The sequence below is a fragment of the Alligator sinensis genome, unplaced genomic scaffold, assembly GCF_000455745.1.
Source record: "Alligator sinensis unplaced genomic scaffold, ASM45574v1 scaffold442_1, whole genome shotgun sequence".
Lineage (NCBI taxonomy): Eukaryota > Metazoa > Chordata > Crocodylia > Alligatoridae > Alligator > Alligator sinensis.
In genome coordinates this window covers 3517674-3523673 of record NW_005841829.1, presented here as the reverse complement: position 1 = coordinate 3523673, position 6000 = coordinate 3517674, and positions in this window count along the sequence as shown.

Genomic DNA, 6000 nt, shown 5'->3' with positions numbered 1-6000 from the left:
AATCAGAGGCTCCGGAGGGGGCTGCGCCCGCCAGTCACATCCGAGCCGGGCGGCCGCTATGCAAATCGACACACAGAAGCACACAGCGCTCGCCCCTTCCCGGAGCGGAGCGGGCCGGTGTAGCAGCGCCGCCCCCAGGCCGGCTGGGGCAGGGCCGGTCTCGCCCAGTTGCGTGAGCGTGGGGGGGGGGGAAGTGGGCTGGTGCCTCAGGCCACGGCTGCACGCGCAGTTGCTACGAAGTAGAAGTACAGAAGCTATGAAGTAAACTTGATCAGCTGGTCAGTGTCTGACCCTAACAGCAGGGATCTCCCCCAGCTTTAATCCTTAGGGCTAGCAGGGTGTCTCTGTGGGGAGCCCTGTCAGCTGAGGGGTGCACCAGGCCCAGCATCAAACTCCGGAGCCCTAGGGACTGTGGCAGCCACGATCCTTAGGGCTGCGGGGTGCAGAACCCCCTGTGTGCTGCCTGGGGATCTTGGCTGCTTCTGGGGTGCGGGAAACCCCACAATGCTGGAGATCTCAGCTGCTGCAATCCCTAGGGCTCTGGGGTGCAGGAAACCCCCCAACACTTGGGATTGTAGCTGCTGCAATCCCTAGGGCTCTGGGGTGTGGGAAACCCCCCAGTGCTGGGGATCGTGGCTGCTGTAATCCCTAGGGCTCCAGAGTGCAGGGAAACCCCCAGGGCCAGAGGGTTGGCCTAGGGGTGATCCTCCTATCCCAGAGTGTGGGGAAACCTCCCATGGAGAGGAGCCCCTCAACTGGGGTGCTGTGTGTGGGGCTCCCATCCATGGGGGATGGCTTCCTGCTGGTGCAGGAGGAGCAGGGCCGGATTAATGCATAGGCAAACTAGGCACATGCCTAGGGCTCTGAGTTGCAGGGGGCCTTGTGTCCTTCCTTCTGCGGCAGTGGCATGAATGGCCCCATCCTCCTTCCCTTCCCCTCTGCCAGCCTCTCCCCCACAGCAGCTGCTTCCCAGTGGCAGCTCCGAGCCCCACTCCCCACGGGCAGCAGCACCAGGAAGGGAGTGGGGTCTCGACCAGCCGGGAGCCCGAGTTTGCTTGCCTTGGATCCACTAAAGGGTTACTCCAGCCCTGAGGAGGAGATGGGGATCAGGTTCCCTCTGCACCTGCAATAAGGTTCAATGGGATCTAATTCAAGATCCCACAATTGTGCCTCCTGCCGTGCACATGTGGCATAGCAAGAGGCATGATTGTGTGAATTGCGCATTAGATCTCATGCATTTATCTGTAGAGGGGGCCAAAGAAAGAGATATCAGCATATTCTTCCTTATTTAAAAAAACCAGCAAAACAAGCCTTTGGATTGGTAACAGGTCCTTATATGGTTAAGGCTCTTAACAATATTTCAGCTGATTTTACTTAGCATTGGTTCTACTTTCTTGCAAACAAATACACCAGACCAAAAGCCAAATGGAATCAGAAGCCGCTGAACTTGCCTATTTATTAGAACATAAAAAAAAAAATCACTTCTCATTTTCTCTCTGATACACACTGATGGATGATGACTATGAGCAGACCACAGGGATCTGCTCAGACACTTAAAACACTCTAGCCACTCTACTATTTATTTCTACTTAGTTTCTTACCATTGGACCTTATCTGTTAAAAAGAGGTGCACAGATGAAGTTTATGTTTGTGGTGTTGTTTTTTTCTCCCCAAACACAATTCCCCGTTTTCCTTTTGTTTCACTGCATAGAAACATTTCCATTGATCTCCTTCTCTCTCCTACATGAACCCTTTACTTCAGAATTGTAAGTTTCTCGGGAACTTTGCATCTATTTCTTTCTCTGCGTATGGGGTCTTTAACCTTCCTGTCATAGGTTTTAATCTTTAGTGTCTTCAGTCATTAGTTTTTAAAAACCCTGTGGTTTTTTGTTCTGACATCCAATCCAAAAAAAACCCAATGGTTCTTTATGCCTACAGTAGATGGCACTACTAGTCATTCTTCGCAGGTGATCTTTAGCTCAGGATTTCCAAAGTCCAGTTCCAACCTTCAGCTAATTAGTTTTGGGCAAAGCTATCCAGCAATTTTTGGACTAAGTAGATGTCACATTACTTGTTTTACCATTAATTTTCTATGCAACCTTTGCCAAACTAAACTAATGCTTTCAGAAACTGTCACTGAAGTTGAATGTCTCATATTTTGGATGTCCAACCTGACACATTTCCACTTTAATCTGACGATAACAGTAGAATAGGGGTACCAATGCCTGTTTTGCATGGATATTGTGATGACTGATGTTTATAAAGTGCTTTGAAATCTTCAGATGGACGATGCCCAGAGATGGACGATGCCCAGAGAATTGCAAATAATAATGTGTAATTTATCAAGCTATATCTGGTGCTCATACATTGGAGAGGTAAAAGTAAATATGTTTTTAAGTCATATTCTGCTACTCTGTATAAGTTGCCCAGTGATAAATCTGTTACCACAAAGTTCATGCTGTTCTCCTCTAATGGGAATGTTACCTATCTCCATGAAACTGTAAGGAAGAGCCTTGTATACAGTTTGTTTTTTGGCGTGTGTGAAGGGAATAATCTGATGTGGGGCAGTCTCGGAACGTAGGATAGGAAACTGTCTATCTTCTGGATCATGGTGTACACATAAGAGGTCTAGTCAGATGCACAGGGGCTAAGACGTACCCCTTTTACAGGCAGTGTGGTGCAGGTGCAGTTCGCTCCCCTGCATCTGGCCCATGGCTGCCCCACAGCCCTCCGCATAGGGCCAAGATCCGCCTGCTCTGGCCTACCCACATCCACCCTGGCCCCAGCCAGTATACACAGCTTCCCGGCAGGGCTGCCTTCCACACACTCACCTGTCTGCAGGTGGCTGCTCATTGCACTGGGTGGGCAGAGTGAGTGGAAGGCAGCCAGGAGCTGGAGCCCCATGCACTTGGGGCACAAGTCACCCAGCTGCAGCTTCCCTGTGTCTGGCTGTTGCTTCCCGGCCTTACATGCTGCCTGGAGGAGGAAGAGGAGAAACCTCTGGAGGTGGTGGGAGCTAACTAGTACCTGGGCACTGCAGGAGCATCCCCACCAGGAAATTATGTGTTCTGACCAGGGCTGGACCCATCTGGTGGGAGCGCGGCACAGGCTGCCCTGGGGGCTCGGCCCCATGCAGAGCACTGGGGCAGCCACAGGCCAGATACAATCAGTTGGTGGCTCAGATCTGGCCTGTGGGCCATATTTTGCCCACCCGTAAGCTACAGACTCAACCTAGGGAGTGTGATGCGAGTGACCATTTTTTCGACTGTGTTCAACAGGGAGATACCGCTATAGTTGTCTCAGTCATTTCTATCCCCTTTGTTTTTATATAATTGTATAAACTGAACATCTTTGAAACCATACACTGAATTTGCACCAGTTAGCAAACATGCAAATATAGGATCAAATCATTACCCATAGAGGTGAATGGCTTATCCCTGTACCTTTAAATAGGTTTAATAGATTTCATAGATGTTTAGGGTCAGAAGGGACCTTAGTAGATCATCAAGTCCAACCTGCTGCCCTGGGCAGGAAAGAGCGCTGGGGTCAGGTGACCACAGCCAGGTGCTTGTCCATTCTCCTCTTAAAGACCTCCAAGGTAGGGGAGAGCACCACCTCCCTTGGAAGCCCATTCCAGATTCTGGTAACCCTTACAGTAAGGAAGTTCTTCTTGATGTCTAATCTAAATCTGCTCTCTGTCAGTTTGTGGCTATTGTTTCTAGTAACTCCAAGGGGTGCCCTGGTAAATAGAACATCTCCTATTCCTTGCTGTCCCCCCCTGATAAATTTGTAGATTGCCACTAGATCCCCTCTCAGCCTTCTCTTGCGAAGGCTAAGTATTATATAGGTATGGTTCAATCAGTTGAAGAAGGAGGGATTAATTACAATCTAATTTCTCAGTAGTTGACATTTGAAAGAACTTTTTCTAAGCACTGAATCTCATTGTCATTGCTGTACTCCAACTGAAGCATATAATGTCTCTCTGCTACCCAGTGTTCAAACTTTTCCTTTCTGGTTATATTTGAAAACGTGAAGTGCTTTTGCACTTCTTAGACTATCAACCATGTTTCATAAAATTGTAAGTCTCTCATTAAATCCATTTTGATTTCCTTGGTTGGTAATCACAACAGCTTATATTTGCATTTGTACTACATCCACATTTTTAGTATCTAATGTTAATACAGGTTTCCCTCACTTTATGTGGGTTCTGTATGTGCAAATTCGCTCTTATGCAATGACCCTTTTTTTTAACCAAAAATGTGTTATATGGAAGGTAAATTCACTCTTATGTAATCAGTGTGGTAGAAGCCCTCAGTCAGCTGCTTTGTGCAGCGCATTGTGGGAGTGACATGCACCAAAATATAGGCTCCTGTATGGATCTCTGCTCCTCCCTCGTTGTCTGTGACATGTGTTTCTGTAGTTGTCATCCCCATTATGGTAACATTCACCACCACTGCGTGCTTGTGTGTACTGTTCACTGTTGGTGAGTACCAAAATTGTCTTGGAAAAGGGGTAGAAATGGGTCTGGGGGTCAGTACAGTTGAGGTCTTGGAATGTATCCCTATTTGTTACATTGTAAAGTGGGCTCCCTTTATGCAAATTCAAGTTATGCACCATTTTCCAGAAACACATGTACCACATAAAAAAAACCTGTACCTAGGTAGCTATTGTAGAGGCTAAAACAAACTCCACCTGAAACTTGGTCTTTCTTTTGGGAAATGACTGAGCTATTGGTGCATGTTACATCCCTTTCTCTCCACCAGCCCAAGAATGCTGAACTTGACATGAACATTGCAGCTGATAGTATTCAGGATGAAGCTCACTTGAATATAAAGCAAGGCATTCTTGATGTAAGCAACCCAGTTTTGGAACTTTCCCCTGCATCATACCTCTGAGCCCCATGCATCCAGGCAGTTGTCCTGACTGACCATGCCTGCTTCCTTCAACATTCCTAAAAATTCATCTTTCTTTGGAATTCACATGACTGGAACTGATTTGGGTTCTTAAGTCCTTCTTGGACTACTGCAATCTTTTCCTCTCTAATGATATAGGCACTGCCTATGACTCAAATCCATTCAAATCACTGCTACTAAAATGATCTTTCTGGCCTATCCCTAATCATATCACCATAAGCAGATCCAGGATTTTGTAAAGTGGGATACAGAAATAACAACCAGCTCTGAACGGGTGGCTGCACCCCCACTCCCAGCTCCCCTCTGTGAGTTGGGCAGAGTGGGGAATTTTTTAAAGTCCCCAAATCAGGTAAAAATCCTGTCGTCGTCCCCTCCCCTGCCCCCAGTATCAGCATACCCACCCCTCCCCTACCATTCCCCCCTGCCTTGCTGCTGCTGTCCTTAGCTAATCCAGGTGTGGGGTGAAGGTGTTCCAGAGAGGATCCAATGGGAACAGTGATGGTGGCAGGCAGGTTTCTCTTCTCTACCTTATCTCTCTGGGTGTTCCTTGCCAGCCTAGGAACAAATATGGGGCTGGGCAACCTGCCTGCCACTACTGCTGCCCCCTGCTGAGGTTGGCTGCCGCAGCTTTGGAGGCCCCCCCCCCCTGGGGAAGGTCGGCCCCCCCGCCCTGCCACTACTGCTGCCCCCTGCAGAGGTTGGCTGCAGCAGCTTTGGAGGCCCCCCCCCACTGGGAAATGGATTGGGAGGGTTGTTGGGGGGCAGTCTCCAGAGCTACTGCAGCTGGGGACAGCAGAGGTGGCAGTGGTTTGCTGTTGGGCTGACAGGGAATACCTGGGGGGACTGGACAGAGAAGAGGAACCCCCTGTGCTGCTACTGTTTCCAGCTGGAGTGCAGTAGGAGCTGCTCTGGAGCACTTCCCTAGCCACCTGCAAGCTCTTGAATCAGCCAGGGACAGCAGCACCAGTGGGCAGGGAAGGGGACATGCTACTGAGGACAGAAGGGAACAGAGGAGGTGCTGAGAGCAGGCAGCGAATGGGATTCTTGCCTGCTTTGGGGACTTAAAAAAAGTCCCTGGCTGCTGCTC